The following is a 20,179-nucleotide window of genomic DNA, read 5'->3' on the forward strand; positions in this document are numbered from 1 at the left end:
TGTACCCCACCACAGGCTCCACAACCTCTGCCAGGGCCCAGGGGAAGGTGCAGAGCTGTCAGAGCTGAGATCCCAACACCCTTTTTTGTGGGAACAAAGCCACAGCAGCCCCTTGACCCCGTGTAAACCCCAAAGTCAGGCTGGGGGGCTGCAGGGGGGTCTGGCAGGACCGTGAGGCTGAGCCTGCTGGGAACCCCAGCGCAGCTCAAGGTTAGTGCCGGTAATTAAGGGCTGGGATTTGCATGCAGCAAATGACTCCAGCTAATTGCAGGTTTAAAAGGAAAATGATCGGAGAGAGGATTGTTTGCAAAATTGGGGCACGGCGGAGGAAGGGAGGTGGAGGAAGGGACGCTCTGCTCGGCTCTGGAGGTCACCAGGCTGGCTGTGCCACCGCTGCTGGGGACAGCACACCTGGGTGGCCGTGGCAGGAGCTGGCAGTGCCACCACGGCCCCGCAGGGTTGGACTACCAGGTCAACGAGCCCCGAGGGATGCAGAGTGACCCCCAGCTCTAGAGCTGCCCCCCAGCCCCAGGCCAGGCTCCCAGACCCCCCACACGTGGGCAGAGCGTGGCACTGTGGCTGCTGGGCCACTGCCAACTTACACCCCAAACCCCCCCCCCCCCACCCAAAAAAAATAGTTACAAATGCCAAGGTGCTGAATTGATTCATTTAATTTTCCCTTCTCATTTGATCAAGAGCAGGGTGACATTTGGCAAAAGTTGCTGATGAGGGATTGAATGATTAATTGTCATGACAACCATTCCTGGTTAATGACAGGGATGAGATTGTGCCGGCATAAAAGCCGGAGAGTGGCCTTGAGTGCCGCGGTGCTAAATTACCAGGCATGTCACTGTTTGTGCTTTTGGTAAAACGTGGCCATGCGTTTCTAATGAGAGGTTAACTGTGTCCCCAAAGTAATTACAACTGATTGAAGAGGTAGTTAGTAATTAGAGGATTAACTGTAATGAGTCTCACCTGCAACTGTTGCCATAGTTACAGTATTTTAGATGATCGGAGTTAAAATAGGACGAGGTGCTGGCAGAGGTGGTTCTGCCCCTTGGGGCACCCTGGGGGCCTGGGTGGGCTGGTGCCCCCACTGCACCCACCAGCCCACGGGGTGTGCCATGGGCTGGGCATGGAACTGCCAGGGAATCCCATCCCAAAGCCAGGGATGCCAGAGCGGAGCATCCCCCACAGCCCTGCCAGCCCTGGGGAGCAGCAGGTGGGAGCCCCAGGGCTGGCTCTGCCAGCAGGAGATTTCCAAGGGCAGGAAAGTCACCAAAAAAACTCAAATCTTCAAATTCTGACAGCCAGGGCTGGCTCTCTCGGGGAGCTGGGAAGGGGGGAGCACAAGCACGGGGATGGCCTCAGAGCATCACTGGTGTCCTCCAGAGTCCCTGACTGCACCAAAGTGCCACCTCCACTGCCCAACCTGAGCTTGTTCCAGCTCTCCTGATTCTCTGCTCTCACGGCTGACAATTTACAGGCCCATGTAAAACCTCCAAGTACAGTATCTTTAATTATTCCATCCATAAATGATAAGAGCCATTCATTTCAGGGCTCTCATTACGAATTTATACCCCTGTTTAATGTGCTCACTAGCAGCAGACATCCCACAGCTCGCAGAGAAATATTGAACAATCCTTTCTGGAAGAGCCAAGCGGATACCAACGGAGCTATTTTGGACTTGGGAAGAGAGATGGGCAAAGCAGGGGGGATTGGGCTTTAAAATCAAGAGCAAACCCCTCACCCCAGGGAGGTCTGGGGGCTCCAAGGGCAGGTGGCTCAAAGCTTTTCATCCAGGTGCTTCCCAAGTGGAATTCTGCTGCTGGTTTTTTGGGTTTTTTTGGTTTTTTGTTTTTTTTTTTTTTTGATGTGCTGATGGTTGAAAGTGAGCTTCATTTTGATAGAAGTATAAAAATAGAGCTTCATATTTATATATATGACTATAACTACGGGGAGGCTTTTGCAAACACTTAACTTGAAATAAAAAAAATAAAAGAGAGAAATCCCAAATATTCACATTTCCAATCAAATACCCTGAGTTGCTTTGACCTTTCACGATTTTTTCCTGGATTTTTTTCCAGCACCCGTGTGCTCCCAGGTTGGAATCAACCCCTCCCACACAGTTTGCCTTTGGGAGCTGCCACCTCTGTTGCTTCTTTTCCACAGGGACAAGTGCATGTGCCCAGTTTTCGTTTTCCCAGGATTTCAAGGCATTTCCCCTCCTGCCCTGTCCTGCTGGTGATGTCCTGAGTCCCACAGGTGGGACCACAGTGATGGGGAAAAGGAGGGGGCATCATCCTGCCCCCAGCACCACATCCATCAGCCACGCTGGTGTTCTCCAGCCACCAGTGATGGAATCATGGAATCCCAGACTGGTTTGGGTGGGAAGGAACCTTAAAACTCATCCAGTTCCACTCCCTGCCATGGGCTGGGACACCTTGCACTAGACCAGGTTGCTCCAAGCTTGTCCCCAAACTTTGGGCTAGGATGTGTCTTTATGGAGACTTTCAAATCACTTCTGCAGAGCCTGGAGGGAAAACACACCGTGCCTGCTGTAAATTGGCAAAAAAACCCAAATGTAACGTAATTAATGGGAATATTGGCTCTCAGGTCTTGGGGTTTTATCAACAAATCTTAAATTTAGAAGCTGCCAGGGCTCTTTTAAAGAGGAATTAATCGGAAGTGGTGCTGTAATTGCCCACGAGGAGTAGCCACGGTGAGAGATAAGCTCATAATGAGCTGTCACTGCTGGTGGCTTTGGAGTATGAACACCCAAATTAATAAACAGGGATAATTGGAAGGAATCAGGAAGGGACCTTGCTGGTCCCTGCAATCCCTGCTGGAGCTGGAGATCACTGGGTGTGATGCTGGATGGATGGATGGATGGATGGATGGATGGATGGATGGATGGATGGATGGATGGATGGATGGATGGGATGGGATGGATTCATGGATGGGATGGGATGGGATGGATGGATCTATGGATGGATGCATGGATGGGGATCTCTCCAGGTGGGATGGTGCCTGGCTGTGGTGCTTGGTGGGTGAGACACGGCCCAGAAGCAAAACCTGGCGTTTGGGATGCTTAACGGACGGGATGCCCAACAGGTGGGATATTCATGGGACTGGATGCTCACTCAACGGGATGCTCAGTGAATGGGATGCTCACCAGGCAGGATGGGATACCCCGTGGGTGGGACACCCCTTGGATAGGCTGTCTCAGGGCAGGACACCCACTGGATGTGATTCTCCCACGGGACACCTGGAATGCTCAGCAGGTTCTCCCTGGACACCATGGGATGCAGCGTGCCCTGCTCACCTCCCCTTCCAGCCCAGCTCCCACCCCTGCCCTGGGCTGAGCACCCAGAGCATCCCAGCCACGCCAGCCCCACTTCCCACTGAAATTAAAAATATAACTCATGGAAGCCCTTCCACTTGTGCTGGGCTCGGAAAACACCAGGCTTCCTCCCCCTCCTTTTTAATAACATCCAAACTGTGGAGCTAAACTACTTGACAGAGGCCTTTAAATATGTGCAAATATATATTTGGACTCGGTCGTTTTTTTTTTCTTTCCTTTTCCCGGAGGCTCTTCCATTAGGTAATATTTGTTGCCAACATTAATTTCATTAGATTTTCATGGCATTTTAATAGGAGCCCCGGTGGTTTTTTGCATATATTAGCATGCGGGAGGAAGGAGAGTCACCAAATTAGAGTGTAAAAAAAAAAAATCTGGTGTAAGAGGCAGCAAAGGGAAATTCCTGGGAGTGGGGGAGAAGGGGAACCGTGGCATTCCAGGTCTGGCATTCCAGGTCTGGCTCTTTCCCGTCGGCTCCGGAACCTGCCAGCCCTTAATGAAGATATTTCCACCCTGACTGTCAGCGGCGAGCGGAGCCTGATTAGAGCCCGAACCCGCGTGGAAGAGCTCGCAAATTAAATACGCGTTGATTATGCAAACTCGATCCCGGGTTTATCCCTCATAAATAAGGCATGAGCCGGGCTCGGCTCTCCGAGGGCAATATTTATTGTATGCAAATCGGGCACGGGGCTGGGAGGAGAAATAATCAAGTGTTTATCAGGCCAGGAGCTTGGGAATAATCACCCGGGAAAAGCTGGGGATGGGTGGAGGAGGAGGTGGGATGGGGGCGGACAGGGGTGGCACCGGCAGGTGACCGAAATGCCCGCGGGCACCTGCCTGGCACCGAGCCCGGGGCAGGATTGTGAGGTGGACATGAATATTTTGGTGTCTAAAGGGATATTTGGGGGCGTATAGGGATATTTCGGGGTGTATAGAGATATTTTTGGGTGTATAAACTGGCACCAGTCCGGGAATCTGCAGGGAGGGATTTTAGGGCGGACGTGAATATTTTGGTGTCTAAAGGGATATTTTGGGAAGTATAGGGGTATATAGAGATATTTTGGGGTGTCTAAACTGGCACCAAGCCAGGAGTCTGCAGGAAGGGATTTTAGGGTGGACATGAATATTTTGGTGTCTAAAGGGATATTTTGGGGTGTCTAGGGGTATATAGAGATATTTTGGGGTGTCTAAACTGGCACCAAGCCGGGAGTCTGCAAGGAGGAATTTTAGGTGTCTAAAGGAGGGATTTTGGTGTCTAAAGGGATATTTTTTGGGGAGTATAGGGGTATTTTGGGGTATATAGAGATATTTTGGGGTGTCTAAACTGGCACCAAGCCGGGAGTCTGCAGGGAGGGATTTTAGGGTGGACGTGAATATTTTGGTGTCTAAAGGGATATTTTAGGGTGTACAGGAGTATTTTACTCTGCATGGGGATATTTTAATGTGTATAGGGGACTTTTGGGGTGCAGGGAGTGTTTCAGGGTGTACAGGAATGTTTTTGGGTGTATAGGTGTATTTTAGGGTGCGTAGGGATCTTTTGGGGTGCACAGGAACACTTTGGTGTGTGTAGGAGTATTTTACTCTGCACAGGACTATTTTGGTATATATAGGTGTATTTTAGGATACAAACAGGTGGTTTAGAGAGCACAGGACACTCTTAGTGTGCACAGGGGTATTTCAGTGTGTTATAGGTGTATTTTAGGGGTATTTTACTCTGCGCAGGGGCATTTCATCACCCACAGGTGCCTGTTCCTGTGCTCAGCTCTGCTCCACCCGATGCCATGCAATTCCCAGGAGCCGAGCTCCAGAATGTCCAGCACCTCCAGATCTCCCATGACCTTCTAGCAGAATGAAAAATGGCATTTAAAGTTTTTAGAAAAACCAGCCCTGGCAGCCTGTGTGGTCCTGCCCAGCGGTGCCCCTTCAGGGAGCTCTGGCAAGGAACATGTGATGATGATAAATGCATCCAGGGCAGGTTTTTCTTTTTTTTTTTTTCCCTCTTTTTCTTTTTTTCTTCCCTTTCCCCCCCACATCATTTTATAGGAAATACATGTTGGAAATGAAATTGAAATGAAAATGAATAAATATTTCATAGAATACAATTACCGTGGCTCAGGACCAAGACAACTGCAGCAGCTCCTGCTGCACACAGCACGTTTGCAATTCAGTGGCAAAGAATTGCTCTCTGGGCTTTTAATCTGCTTTTTTGCCAACACAAATAATCCCCCCAGCCCCCAGCAGGGAGGTGCCCATGGCAAGGCCTGGATCCAGGCATTCCCCATCACCCCAGGGTGCACGCTGGATTTGCCACCCCATTAAAAAAAAAGTCAACTTGAATTCAATCCTTCTGCCATAAAAGTGAAAAAGAGTGAAAAACCCAGCAGGGAACAGCCTGGAAGGGCTCAGCTTCAATAAAAGGTGACTTGGTGTCTGCCCTCTCCCTGCTGCTGCAGCTCCCGTGGAGCCAGGGACAAACATCCCGAGCTCTGGCGTGGTTTCCAGCCACCACCAGTCAATGGAGAAGAAAAAAAAGCTTTTTTTTTTTTTTCAGAGCACAGCGGGAAGTGGAGAATTTATGGGAAACAATTTGGTGTTGAGAGGTGGGTTTGTTTGTTTGCTTTGGCTGCCGGGGTGATGTGAGAGCGCCCCTGGGCTGTGACAGCAGCTGGGGCTCATCCCGAGGGATCCTGCTGGGATCTCCCAACTTCTCCGGCTCCGGGGGCATCAGTGGGTGCCCAAGCCAGGGCTGGCTGGCACTTCCCAGATCTCCAGGTGTTGTGTTGTGATTTCATGGTTTACCCCAGAACCCCAGGTCCCTCCCCTGATAATTCCCTCCCAGGTGTGTCCGTCTCCTCTCCTTTCCCCTCCCAGCACTGTCTGTCAGTCCTGGAATTCCAGAAGGGCTTCGAGTGATTGGCAGACTCAAAGGATGCCCTCTACCCCTGGGGGGCATTGGGCCATCCAGGTGTCCTTTGTCCCTTTGTCCCTCCCCTCCTGTCCCTGCTTGGTGGCTCCCTGCCCCTTCCCTCCCCTCTCCCCGGGGTTCAAAGGAGCAGCAGCCACGGGCTCAGGGAGTTCTGTTGGCGCTGGTGCTGCATTCAGAGGCCAGAATAAAGCTCTGGATCCAAACCCTCCATCAGAACCGACTCCTTTCCTTCACCATCGCCTCAAAGCTTCTCTGCCCGAGGGAAACCTGAGGAGCAGCCCCTGTTATGGGGGGAAGCTCCATCCCAGCACCACCAGAGCTCCTGCAGGCCTGGACTCATCTCCACGTGCCCAGCTGCAGCACCCAGCCAGCCAAAAGTGTCTGTGGGGTGAAACACCACACACCCAGCCAGCCAAAAGTGTCTGTGGGGTGAAACACCACACACCCAGCCAGCCAAAAGTGTCTGTGGGTGAAACACCACACACCCAGCCAGTCAAAAGGGTCTGTGGGGTGAAACACCACACACCCAGCCAGCCAAAAGTGTCTGTGGGTGAAACACCACACACCCAGCCAGTCAAAAGGGTCTGGGGGGTGAAACACCACAGTTTCTGCCATTTGGTTCAGCACCAAGGGCCAGACAAGCCAAGGCACATCCCGCCTGCAATATTGGTGATATTCCAATAGCCATGAGCATCCTCCTCCCTCTCCCGGGGGGACACTCGGTGCTGTCACCCTGAGGGGACGCTTTGCCCGGGAATTCTCCCCATGCTCCCCTTCAAACCCAAGGAGAATCGCACAACCCCCGCACAAGCCCGCACCCATCCCCATCCAGCCCCCCCGAGCTCCCGGTGGGGCTTTGATGCCGGCGGCGGCGGGAGCGCGGGGCCGCGGCGCCGCTTTGAACAGGAATTACAGGGAAAACTCAACAAAATGGCACAGCCGCGGCGGCGGCGTCGTGTTCTCCCAAAGCAGGAATAAAACAGACGCGCAGACGGTGCTTTGCAAACAATTTAATTTGCCTGATGCTTTGATATAGATGAGGATGCGGCGAGGCGGGCGCGGGGAGAGATGAAACGGCGCTGTCGGAGGGGGGGGGGGGATGCGCCGTGGGAGATGTGCCGAGCACCGTGAGAGATGTGAGATGTGAGATGTGCCTGTGTGAGATGTGCCCGTGTGAGATGTGCCCGTGAGAAGTGTGCCCGGGAGAGATGTGAGATGTGCCCGTGTGAGGTGTGCCCATTAGAGATGTGCCCATGTACGGTGTGCCTGTGAGAGATGTGCCCTGCAGGGTGTGAGATGTGCCCCTGTGACATGTGCCCGTGTGAGGTGTGAGATATGAGATGTGCCCATGAGAGATGTGCCCTGCAGGGTGTGAGATGTGCTTGTGAGAGATGTGCCTGTGAGAGATGTGAGATGTGCCCATGAGAGATATGCCCATGTAAGATGTGCCCCTGTGAGATGTGCCCGTGAGAGGTGTGCCCATGTAAGTTGTGCCCATGTAAGATATGCCCCTGTGAGATGTGCCCTGCACAATGTGAGAGGTGCCAGTGGTGGCCAAAAGTGCCTCTGCCCATCTCTGACCTGCTGAAGTGACCACAAGCTCCTGCAGGACTGGAGCATCGTGTGATGGAGGGACACCACTCCATCAGGGACACTCTCTGTGGCCAGGGCAATGTGACACTGCAGGCTGTGACAGCAGCTGGAGCTGGGGCAGGTGCAAAACCTCATATCCTGTTGGGATATCTGAATATGCCCAGCTCTGAGGGGACATGAGTGTCACCCCGCCCTGCCCAATGCCCACACCGGGCTGGGTCTGTGAGAAACCTTCACCTCCCACCTCCTGCCATCGGTGCCAGGGTGACTCCAAGCTCCTGCACTGTGAGCATCCCATGCAGGGACACAGGTGACACTCAGGGACACGCGCGGTGCCACCCAGCCCTGCTCGACGCCCACGCCGGGCTGGGGCTGTGGGAAACCTCCACCCCCAGCAGCCGAAGAGGCAGGGCTGGGAGCGTGTGAGGAGCACTGCTGTCAGATATGGGGCACGCTGAAATATTAATGGAACTAACATTTCAATTACCTTTTATCTGTACAGGCTCAGGCTGCGGCGAGGGGGCTGGGGCGGGCCCCCCCCCGCGGGCTGTCACCCAGACATTCATGCTGTGCTGGTTCTTTTTATTGGTTTTCATCACTTTTGACATTGCCAACAATGAACCTTGAAGTAAATTTTCAGTAGTGACTGTGTCAGTGGAAAACCGTCTCCCTGTCATTTTTCTAAATTAGGCAATGATTCCAGTCCTTGGGGCTGGGGTGGGAGGGGGAAGGATGGGGCTGAGCAGCACGAAGGGGTGGCCATGGGGAGCCTCCTCCAGGCCCCCCTAGCAGGACAGGGGGACTGTCACCTCTTGCAGATGCCCATCACCTCCCTCCTGACACTGCCAAACCTGCCCCAGATGTGCCCTGAGCAGTGCCCAGATGTGCCCTGAGCTGCTGATGCTGCAAAACCTGCCCTGAGCAGCACCAGATGTGCCCTGGGGCAGGGCCAGCAGCAGAGCCACGGTCCAGCCGCCCACCCTGGCCCCCCATGGCACCTGTGACCCCCTCCCTGCCGTGCCATCAGTCACCCCATACCTGGCACTGCCACCCCTGTGTGACAGCGCTCAACCCAGGGCTGGCCCTGCTCCCAGCATTTCCTTGCCTTTGCTGGTCCCGGGAGCACTCAGGGCTGCAACGCGTCCTCTCCATCCCCACCCATCGCACCCCACACCCCTCGGTGATGCCAGGATCATCCCTCAGCCTGGCAGAGCCCTGGCACATGGGCGCCCCTCACCTCTGCTCCACCGCGGCCCCTCCTCGCCCCGAGGGGGGACACTGAGCAGAACTTTAATTTTAATGTTCATTGAGCATGTAAAGGGGGAAAAAAAATCAATTTAATAACCTCTCTTCACAAACAGTGCCTGGAGGCTGCTCGGCACACGCGGCTCCGCGAATTTCACAAAGTCTTTTGTGCCGGTTTTTATGGCGGGGATTAAACGGGGCCGGGAGGGGGAGCAGCTCCGGCGTTCCCGAGGGGACCTGGGGCGGCTCCAGCCCCACATCGGCAGCACCGGGTCCTGGAGGCGAAGCCAAGAGGGTGTAAAGGGGTGTGAGGGCTCACAAACATCACCGGGAAAAACTCCTCCCTCGGCTTTTCCAAAAGGAACGCTGCCCCTCCGTCACCCACTCCCCAAAAGCGGCTTCGGGGAGCCCCGAGGATGGAGCAGGAGTGGGGGGCTCTGGCTGGAGACCCAGGGAAGGATTTATTGTCGAGCTCCATGTGATTCCTGGAGGAATCATTCAGCAAACCCCCTCGATGCAGGGCAGGAGCCCCGGTGCTGCGGTGGGAGCAGTTTGCCTCCCAAAATGCAGCCCCAGAGCTGTGAGGGAGTGATGGGCACCGTCCCCGTCCCTGCAGCACCGTCCCCCTCTGCACAGAACAAGTGTTTGCCATCAGCTGTTGATTACAGCCTCCTTGTCTGCAAGTTTCAGCGCGGTTACAAATCCCAGTGTTATTCAAATTGCATCAATTATTCAATTCCTGCTGCTGGGAGGGTGATGGGAAGGTGGCTGGCGCTGAGCAGCACCCACCCAGCCTCCGTGGAGCGATTTCTGATTCCCATGGGAAACCTTTGATCCCGTGCCTTTGGCTCCTGTGGAATCAGAGAACTGCTCCCGAACCACTCACAAGTTCGTATCCAGAGGCAATTTGCAGTGGGAATGATCCGAATAATCTTTCTGTTGGCTTTCTGAGCGATTTTCCCAGCATTTTTCCCAGCCCAACGCCTGGCACCCACCTCGTATTGGGCTTTAACAGCGGGGGGGGAGCGATGCCAGGGTCCTGTCCCCCCTCATCCCATCCCCATTCCAGCCCCAGCGATGCTCCAGAATCACTCCCAGGGGGAAAATCCACTCCCAGCATCATCACCGCGAGGGTCTTGGCCCCAAGGTGCCACCAGCACAGGGATGCCACCACCAGCCCCGCCGTGCCGCCCCCTCCCGCCCCGTTTGTGCCCTGCCGGGTGTCACGCAGACACAGAATTGTCGCTGTCATCGCTCCCTCCTGTCCCCAGGAGGTGTCACCGGGATTTATGGCACTGCCCCGGGCCCTGCTTGTCCCCAGGGTCGGCTCTGGGGACACCGGGCCTGTCCCTGTTGGGGACTCTGGGTGCTGCCAGCTCTTCCCGCGGGGTGCTGGGGGTCAGTAAATCACATTTATGCGGGGTTAAAAAGGGGGCTCAGGGCTCCTCTGGGGTGAGCCCGCTGCAGCATTCCCGGGAGAGGAGCAATCCCGGATTCCCTGCATCCCCCCTGCCTCGCTGCCTCCTTTCTCGAGGCTGAGATTCCCGACGGGATTGAGGAGGAACAGGGGAATGCTCCGGGGAGCTGCGAGCTCCAGCGTTCACCCACAGGACCCTCCGAGGCTGAAATATTCCCTTGGTGCTCCAGATTCTGCTCTGCACACCCCCACCTCCCCCTGCTTCATTCTTCTGGAGGAAGCCAGAGGCAGATTTTGCCCGAGATCTCCAATATTGGTTCTTTCCCACTGGGAAATTGTATAAAATTCCAGAGAAAACGCCACAGACCCAGAGCTGCTCAGAAATTGCCTCAGTTAAATGAAATCGAAATAAATTCAGAGACGTGGCTGACATGCAGAGGTGAGGGATGGCACACAGGTCCCCCTCCGTCCCCTCCGTCCCTGCTCCATCCCCATCCCACCCCAGCATCCCGACCCCGCTCCTGCCACCCCCGTGTCGCTGCCTCCCCTCAAACAGGGGCCCAGATTTCTTTGCTTTCGGTGACTTTTTCCAGGCACGAGGATGATTAACACATCAAAAGGCTGTTTTGCTTTGCTTAACAATATTATCTGCTTAACTGCCCCGTTAATTGAATCAGGCAGCGTTTGTTTGCGCAGGGGGAGTCACCCCAACAAGTCTGTTTTATTTTGATGACTTTTGTGTCCTATTAGTGGTTTTTAATGCTGCCTCTGCCTCGCAGCAGAGCTGGGCAAGGACAAGCAGGATGGACGTGGAGCAATCCCGGTGTTTCATCCATGAAATCCTGGCTGCTGGATCCTCTCCAGGGCACAAGGGGCAGGGATGGGACCCTCAGGGAGGGCAGAGCCCTGCGAGGTGAGCTCCTCTGGTGCCCTGAGTGTCCCCAGCCCCTCAGTCCAGGCAGATTCAGTCCCTGTGCCAGGTGCCAAAATCCTTCCTGCCTCCACAGCTGGCAGATCCCTCTCCAGGGCTGGGAGCAGGGACAGGGACAGGGACAGTGTCACCCCTGGGGTTGTGGGACCACAGGGATGCTGGGGGTGGAGTGGGTGCTCAACAACCCCAGTTGGTGTCCCAGTTTCCCAGATTTTGTTTGTTCTGGGGGGGGGGGGTTTGTTTGTTTGGTTTTGGTTTTGGTTTTTTTTCCGGTTTTTCTGCAGCTCCTCCATCTCAGGGTGGAAACCAAACTCCGCCAGATTGGGAGAACACCCCCGGGGGTCCCCCCCAAAGCTCCCACTGAGGTTTTTCCCCCCCGGGCCTCTGAGACCTCCCTGGAGCCCCCCGGGCCCGCTCTCCCCCTCCCCTCCCAGGGCTCCCACGCCTGAAGTGCACGGAATCAGATGAAGGGCAGCGGACAAAGCCCCGCACAGGAACAAACCCACGGGGCGGGAAGGGCCCCGGGGATGGGGTGGCCGGGCAGGGAACCGAGCCCCGTGTTCCCCACAGGGTCCCTGTCCCACCCCGAGGGACACAGGGACATCCCCCCGGTGAACACAGAGTGGGTTTCCAGGGAGGGTTTCCAGGCCCTGCTGGCAACAGGAGATGCGGGGATGTCTCAGGTGTGATGGGGACACCTGGGGGCACCTGGGGACAGTGACCCCGGGGCAGGACCCGGTGCTGCAGGTTCAGGAGCTCAGGGCTCGGCCCCTGCAGGCGTTTTATCCTTCCACTGCTACCGGGGCCGCCACATCCCCGTTTTCCTTTGGTTCCCGGTGTTCCAGCCGGGCTGGGCTGGGGACAGGTTGGGGACAGGTTGGGGACAGTTGGCGGACAGGCTGGGTGATGCTGGGAGCGGAGGAGACGGGATCGCTGGAGAATCCAGACAGCAAATAATCTGGCTCTGAAAAGAGCTGCTGATGCCTCATTAGCAACTTTGAAAAGCATCCGGTGAAAAAGCCTCTGCCCTTGTGCTGGGGGGTTTCTGCTCATTCCTCCTCTTGTCCTTGATTAATAAGGACATTTGCATGTAAATTGGCTCCTGGATCCTTCCCAGCGGTGCCGGCTCGGCTCTGGCCCCACCTGAGGCTCTCCCAGTCTGTACCCACTGCCCTGGGAATGGGAATGTCTGTGCGCCCCTGGCACGGCCTGGCACGGCACGGCTTTGTCCAGGATGGCACATGGAGCTGGGACACGAATCTCTGCTCTGCTCTGCAGTAACAGCTCGAGTCACCAATGCCTGCAGGGCTGGGACACGGGGCAGGGACACGGGATGGGGACATGGGACAGGGATGCAGGGCAGGAAGATGCAGCTGGGATGGGGAATGGGTTGGGACACAGGACAAGGACACGGAGCTGGGATGTGGAATGGGGCCACAGAACAGCGACAGGGAGCAGGGACAGAGTGTGGGGACTCAGGGCCCCCTGGGGGAGCTGCCAGCCCAGCAGTGCCCAGATTCCTGCTGCTGCTGCCCAGCCGTGTGAGCAGCTCCGCTCTGGATCCTACAAAGGCTTTTCCAGTGTTGGAACTCGCTCCCTCTCCCACCCGCACTCCCCTGGGATGGCATTTTCCAAAACAAATGCATTTGCTGGATGCATATGGGGAAGTGCCTCTCTGCCTGTTTGATGGCTGTTCCCACATCGTGTCCTGTTAAAAGGCAACTTTTTGTTCATGGAAAACACTGCCTGGCTCCTCCCTTTCCTCTCTCCCACCCTCGTTTGATGGGGGGCAGGACAGAGGGACAGGGCATGTGCCACCAGCACTGCCCATGTGCCATCTGTGCTGCCACTTTCAGAGCAGTGGTGTGAGGAGCAGCAGACACGACCCTGCCTGTGGGAAGGTGGCACAGGGAGCAAAGCTCAGCCCCCCAGCCACGGCAGGGAAAGGGGACAGTGGGGACAGCCAGGGGACAGAGGTGTCACTGCACCCTCCCGTTGGGTACAGCCAGACCCCCATGGCAGGAGCTGTTCCTCCAGGGTCCTGCAGAGCTGGAGGGGTCCTACACTCCCAAAAGACACAGCCAGGCTCCATCTGCACCCCGACCCAGCCTTGGGAACCCCAACACCCATTCGGGCAAAGCCAAGCCTGCAAGGGGCCTGCAGAGCCACCAACTGTGTGACATCAGTGCCAACAGGGACTGGAGGCAAATCAGCAGGAGAAGGGCACTGCTTCTAGCTGGGCACCGAGTGCCACCACCACTGCCGTCACTGTCACCGCCTGCCAGCCCCTGGCGGTGGATGGAGGGGGCCGGCTCGGGGATGGCCCGGAGCCAGCGCTGCCACCGCTCGCTCGGGTGACGCTGATTTCCCAAACACGGCACAGCGAATTCCCCAGCCCCCGCTAATCAGCAGCCGGCGCTTAATTGGCACAGTTCTGCCTGGCTGGGGTCTCTGCCAAGGAGGGAACCTCGGCGCTGCCGGCAGCCGTGGCCTCCCGTGCCCTCGGTGGGGACAGAGCGGGGACAAACCGGGATGACCGCGGCCACCCGCTTGGCTTGGCTTGGCCTGGCCGCATCCCTCATCCTCGGGTGTGCCCATGCCGGGGGCAGCACGGAGTCCCCCGGAGCAGCCGTGCCGTGGCAGGGGTGACGCGGGTGACGCCGGCGGTGGCGCTGGCGCGAGCCCCCGGTTGTGTCGCTCCCAACCTGCCAGCGCGAATCAAAGGAGCTGCCACGCACGCCGCAGCCCTTTCTTCTCATATCACTCACACCACTGCCACGCTGCATTGTGACAATGGGGTGTAATTAAGGTGTCAGCATATCATTTAGCCTTTTCAATATAGAACCGGCAGAGAGACAGGCTGGGAAATCTGCGGTGTTCTCTTTAATGAGGAATGTAGGGGGGAAAGAGGAGAAGTGGAGGTAGTGGCTTGGCAAGGGCGGGACAAAAGGCACCTCTGTGGGGTGTGGGGTTCTGGAGGGTGCAGGGCACTGGGCTGGCACGCTGCTCTGTTCTGCTGGGACCGTCCTGCCCAGGAGGGAAAAGGGACCCTGCCAGGGCCAGGCACTGCCAAGGCTGTGGGAGCATCCCTGGGGGGCTGCAGGAGCCACCAGCACCTGGAGAAAGGGCCTGGCAGTGCCATGCAGGGCATTCCAGGCGTGTCCCACCTGGAAGTCGTGCTCAGATGTCGCTCCCACCCCGTGGGGGCCTTGCAGAGCTGTGTGGGACACACAAGGAGCTCATGGCATGACCATGACAAGGGATGGATGTGTGCCATAAGCTCACTCTGGTGCCACAGCAGCACCGGGTTTGATCAGTGCTGCATCCACCACGTCGCTGTTGGGGTCATCCCGGCCCTGTTAATATTTTTCCCCAATTCCCAGCAGTTCAGACCATGGCTGCATCCCCCCAAAAGTCACACATCCCTGTTGCCCCCACCATCCCATGGGCACCGAAGCTCTCCAGGGCCGGCTGCAATCCAGAGGGCAGCCAGAGAGTTCAACACCATCAATAATCCCTGATGGCTACAGAAAGAGCTTTCCCGAGGAATAAATTCTTGCTGCATCAAAAGGAAGCTGCAAATCAATGCGGGAATCGCTCATTCTGAACGATGGGAACTCGTCTCGCTACAGTGGGAAGCGTTAGCTGGGAACGGGGGGAGGACACGGGGCCGGGAGCACCAGTCCCGTCCATAAAATAGGAACAAAAATTAATGATGGGCTGGAACGGGAGCGGGATGATCCATCCCGGTGTCCCTGCTCATCCCTCCGCCGCGCCAGCCCTCGGAGCATGGCTGCAAACTCCTGACCCCGCTGCCTACGGAGCAGCAAATTCCAAATTCCATCGGGATTTTTTTTGGTTTTGTCTTTGTATGATCCCCGACAACTTTTCCGCGCGGCGCATCCCGCTCGGGCCGGGCGGTTCAAAGCCGCAGCGGTGGTCCCGGAGCTGCCTCCGCCTCCATCCCCGCCTTTGTCTGCGCCGGCTCCGGCTCTCAGGGCACTTTGGGAGAGATGGATGTGCGGCCCCGCCGAGGCAGACATGTTCCAGGCGAGATCCTGGGAAGAGGTTTCCTTAGCAACAATAATGAAGTGTGAGCGAGAGAAAAGCTCTCCCGGCTCTGCTCCCTCCTCTGGGGACTCCCAGCAGGTTCGGGGACCCCAGGAGGAGGGAGGCATTCCAAGTGTCCGGGGTGAGTGCTGGAGCGGGAGTGGAGCTGCCGCAGATCCTGGCATCGGGATCAGCCGGGAGAGGGGATCTGGGTGTCAGTGCTGGTGTGTGGAGAAGCCAAACCAGAGCAGGAGTGGTGACCCTGGCACTGCCTGAGCATCCCATGGAGCAGCCTCACCTCCCAAATCTCTGAGCTGCACCTGCTCAAGAGGATGGAGATGTGCCATGGAAGCAGCCCCCGAATCCCAGCTCTGGTGGGAAACCCTGGAATGCGTGACCCCATCCCTGGCAGCACCAGGAGGCACCCCTTGCCCGGCAGCTCCTGCTGGGATCCTTGGGAAGTGGGATGTGCTGTCCATGCTCCGGGAAACATCTGCTGGAGCAAGGGACAGGGGTGGCTGTGCCAGGACAGCCCCTGCTCCGTGCCCCATGTCCAGCAGGACCCTCCAGACCCCTCGGGGAGCTCCAGCCTGATCCGAGCTCCAGCCTCAGCTCCACGCCCCCTCCTCCCGGCCGGGGGGATGGCACTGTGCCTCGAATCACAATTACAGTAAATAAATCCTATTAGAAGGACTTTTACTACCGCATGCTCCTCATTACAATCTGCCCAAACCCCCGGCTCCTGGGATCGCCCTGGTAATGAGGCCGGGATGGATGGATGTGGGGAAATTAACGCTGCTACAAGTTAATTTGTTTTTATTAGCAGGCGGCGGCTGGCAGGGGGTGGGGGGTGGGTGCCATCCCGCTGGAGCAGCGCAGGGATGAGGATCCCTCGTGGCACCTGGATCGCTGCGTGTCGCCGTCCCCTCAGCCGCTGCCTGACTGCTCCTGGCCTTGGGGACAGCACTGTCCCACCCCAGGGCGGGACGGGCAGATGGCAGTGAGGAACCAGCTCGCTGGATGAGGTCACATCTCATTAATAAAGGCTAATTAAGAGTAAATCATCAAAAAGGGGGGTTGGAGTTGTCTGAATAACCCACGCAGGTGCTGCTGGTAATTAACTCGGGGCTGTGACAGCTCCTGTGGCACCGGGGGGTCACCTGGAGCATCCCCATCCCCATCCTCCGCCCTGTGGCCACCAAGTGTCCCCTCGTGCCCCCTGTGGCACCAAGAACTGTTCCTTGGGAACAGCTGGCCCTGGGAACAGCTGGGCCTTCCTTGGGCTTGGAAAATATAGATCCCGCCGTTAATAATACATACATTTATTAAAATTAAACCACCGGCAGATATTACATCCAGCGGCACTGAATTATGGATAGACCTCAGCCCAACCTTTGTTTTTAATTAAAAAGCCCCTTTCAGTAATTCCATTAAAGCAGCAGCTTATGTTTTCCTCCTCTTCCCTCCCTTTCAAGCGCAATCCGGCAGCGTTCGGGTTGCGCTGATGAAACGGCTTTGAAGTTTCATGAATTGCTGATGTAATTGAATAAAAATAATATTAAGGGGAGAGAAGGGGCGGGGGGAGAGACAGAGACAGAGACATAGAGAGAGACTTTTCTCTAAACCTAAATCCTAATGAAATCACCTTAGTGCGCCCAGCAGAGTGACAGCGAGCCGCTGGATTTGCGCATATTCCCGTAATCCTAAACCCATTAGCCAGGAGGCTCCGTGTGAACCACATGTTGCGGATTACAGCCGGGAAAAGGCTCCCACAAAACCCCAAACCTCCCTTTAATTGCCAGGGCGAGGTGCAGAGATCCCCCCACCCCGAGGATGGGAGGTGCAGCTCAGATTCCCCCTTGCCAGCAGCTCATTAATGCTTTTTTTTAAGGAATTAAAGTGGGGACGTTTCCAATTATTTTGCCGTGTGTTGTCATTAATGGAAATTGGGATTTTTGCCATCACTCACCTGGTTTTGGAAGAGCAGTGAGGGATGGCTGCCCCCAGGATACCCAGCTGGAGGGGATGCTTGGGATGAGCTCTGGTGCTTCCAGAGCCCAGGTGGGAAGGGGACCGTGATCTCTGGGATTGGGAAGAGAAAGAAGCTCCTCTCCCCATGGAGAGGAACCTGCTCTGGTGGAAAGTGTCCATGGCATGGGGTTGGAACGAGATGATCCTTAAGGTCCCTTCCAACCCAAACCACTCCAGGATTCCATGATCCTATGACAAACTCGCCTCTCCTTTCTTCTCTCTCTCCTAATTCCTTCCTTCCCAATTTAAGCTCCTCTCCAGAATCATGCAATAAAGACATGAAGCACCTAATTTTCGGTGGGGGACAACAGACGCGACGGTGTATTTACCCAGTCAAACCATTATGAAATCCTACAATTAAGGCTTCAATCAGATAAATGCAATTACATAATACGATCTTATACGATATAATTAAAAACATCTGCAATCAAACCGAAGCCGATGGTACAGTAATCCTTAATCAGAAATTACCCAGCTCCAGCAGAGAGGTTCCATCCCGGAATCTGGTGGGACACGGTGGTGACGGTGCCATCCCTCACTGAGGGAGGATGATGGTGGCCATGGGGAGCTGGAGGGACCTCTGGGCCAGCCCATCTGGTCCCTGCCTTGCTGTGCCCCCAAATCCATGCCCACCTCCCCTGGGACATTGGCTCAGCAGGCACGGTGGCACACAGAGGTCATGCCACAAACAAGGAAGGTGTCCTCAGGCTGGCAGTCCCTGCCTGCAAAGCGACCAGGGATTTCCACTGGGAATGGACATCAACATCCACTTTTGGTTGTGCTGGCCATGCCATCCCCCATCCTGCTGCTGGGCCAGGCTGCAGCTCCAGGGCGCTGTGCCCAGCCCTGGCGCGTCCCCGCAGCCGCCGGCTGGCACCAAATGAAGACAAATGGGCTGGGTGACACATCAGCATCCATTAACGGCAGCGCCGTGCCGGGAATGCTGGGGATGTGCCAGCACTGTGCCAGCACCAGCAGGAGGAGCAGCAGCACTGGGGCCAGCACCCCACCCCAGGGTCACAGGGGGTCAGCAGGGTCAGCCTTGGGCTTCCACACCCCCAGCTCGGCTCTGCTCGGAGCTGTTGGCAAGAGAAGGAGCTGGGTGGGATCCAGCCCTGGCAGCACAGCCCTGCCACATCCCCGAAGCTCTGAGCCCCTCACCCCTGCAGCCCCAGCTCCTGCCCTCCCTCACACCTGCCTCTCACAGGGAGCTTTTGGGGGTGCACACGAGAACCCTCTTTGCCCGTGCTGACTCATCTCTCAGCTGGCTCAGGTATACCAGAACAGCACGTGGCATTACCAGCACTGGAAGGGATATCCCAGGCACTGGAATGGATATCCCAGCACTGGAAGGGATATCCCAGCACTGGAAGGGATATCCCAGCACTGGAAGGGATATCCAGCCCATGCAGTGTCTGTGCTGCAGTTGTCCAGGGGGCTCAGGAGCAGCCTCAGGATGAGGCAGGAGCACCGACCCTGCCAACCTTTTCCACCCCCTGACCTTTCCCCAGCCCCTCTCGGAAATGCCACGGAGCTCCTCGCCCGGCCAGACGAAATGTCAGGAAGGTGGATGGAATATTTCCAGCCGCTGAGCCGGGCGCTGCGGGCGGTTTTCCCCAGCGCTGTGAGTGGCTCCAGAGGGAGCAGGGGCCGTGCTCCAGCCTGTCCCCATCCTCGTCCCCATCCTCGTCCCTGTGCCACCCCAGCGCGGGGCCCAGCCGCGCTCGGCTGGCTGCGAGCGTTTAAGCAGAATTGAGTGTGTGTTCAGGCACTTTCAAACACAAGTAATCTTCATCTGGGAGACGGGAAGTGAAATATGTTATTGCCGAGCACAGTAAATTACCCGTGCCAGCCCCGGCGGATAAAACATCGCCGTCGCCGGCCAGCGCAGTCACTCACCCGCGCCGGGCCGCCACCGCCCCATCAATTACAAAACAAACGGCTGCTGGTCAGCCTGGACACTGCACTGGGACTTGTGTGGCCACTGTGGCACTGGGACCTGCCTCAGGACTTGTGTGGCCACCGCGGCACCGAGCTGCCCCAGGACCAGGCAGGCACCCGGTGTTGGTGGATGGATTCCTCCTGGAAAGCACCAGAAGGGCAGCGGGAGCTGGGGATGGACTGGCTCTTCCAGCAGCTCCTCCAAGCAGCTTGTGCCGGCTGGTTCAGCCCCCGCTCCCCGGAGTGGCCCCAGCGGGGTGTCCTTGTCATCGTGGTGATGCTGCTTCGTCAGGGCTAACGAGCTGCTGAGCTGCCGCGGCGGCGGAAGCACCCGGGGAAGGCGGGAGGCGAGAGCGCAGCTCCCTCTCCTTTATTTTCCTGGGAAAGACCTTCAGAAAGCCAATCCCTAGCCCATAAAATAAATAAAATAAATTCCTGCAACTTTAACAATCATTGTGTTGGATTTGGGAGATGTTATTCCTCGTGACAGACAAGGGCAATTATCTGCTATCCGCCAGCAGTTTTAGCCTAATTTCATTACTGCTGTGCAATTCTTCCCGAGCCGCCAGTCTATCACTGTCTCCCAGAAAGGATTAGCCGGCACTTTCTTCATCTTCAAATGAATTTTAGCTGTCATGCCCTTGATGAATAGAAGAGGGAGGATGGTGAACCCACGCCGGTGAG

This window comes from Molothrus aeneus, chromosome 18, assembly GCF_037042795.1.
Source record: "Molothrus aeneus isolate 106 chromosome 18, BPBGC_Maene_1.0, whole genome shotgun sequence".
Classification (NCBI taxonomy): Eukaryota; Metazoa; Chordata; class Aves; order Passeriformes; family Icteridae; genus Molothrus; species Molothrus aeneus.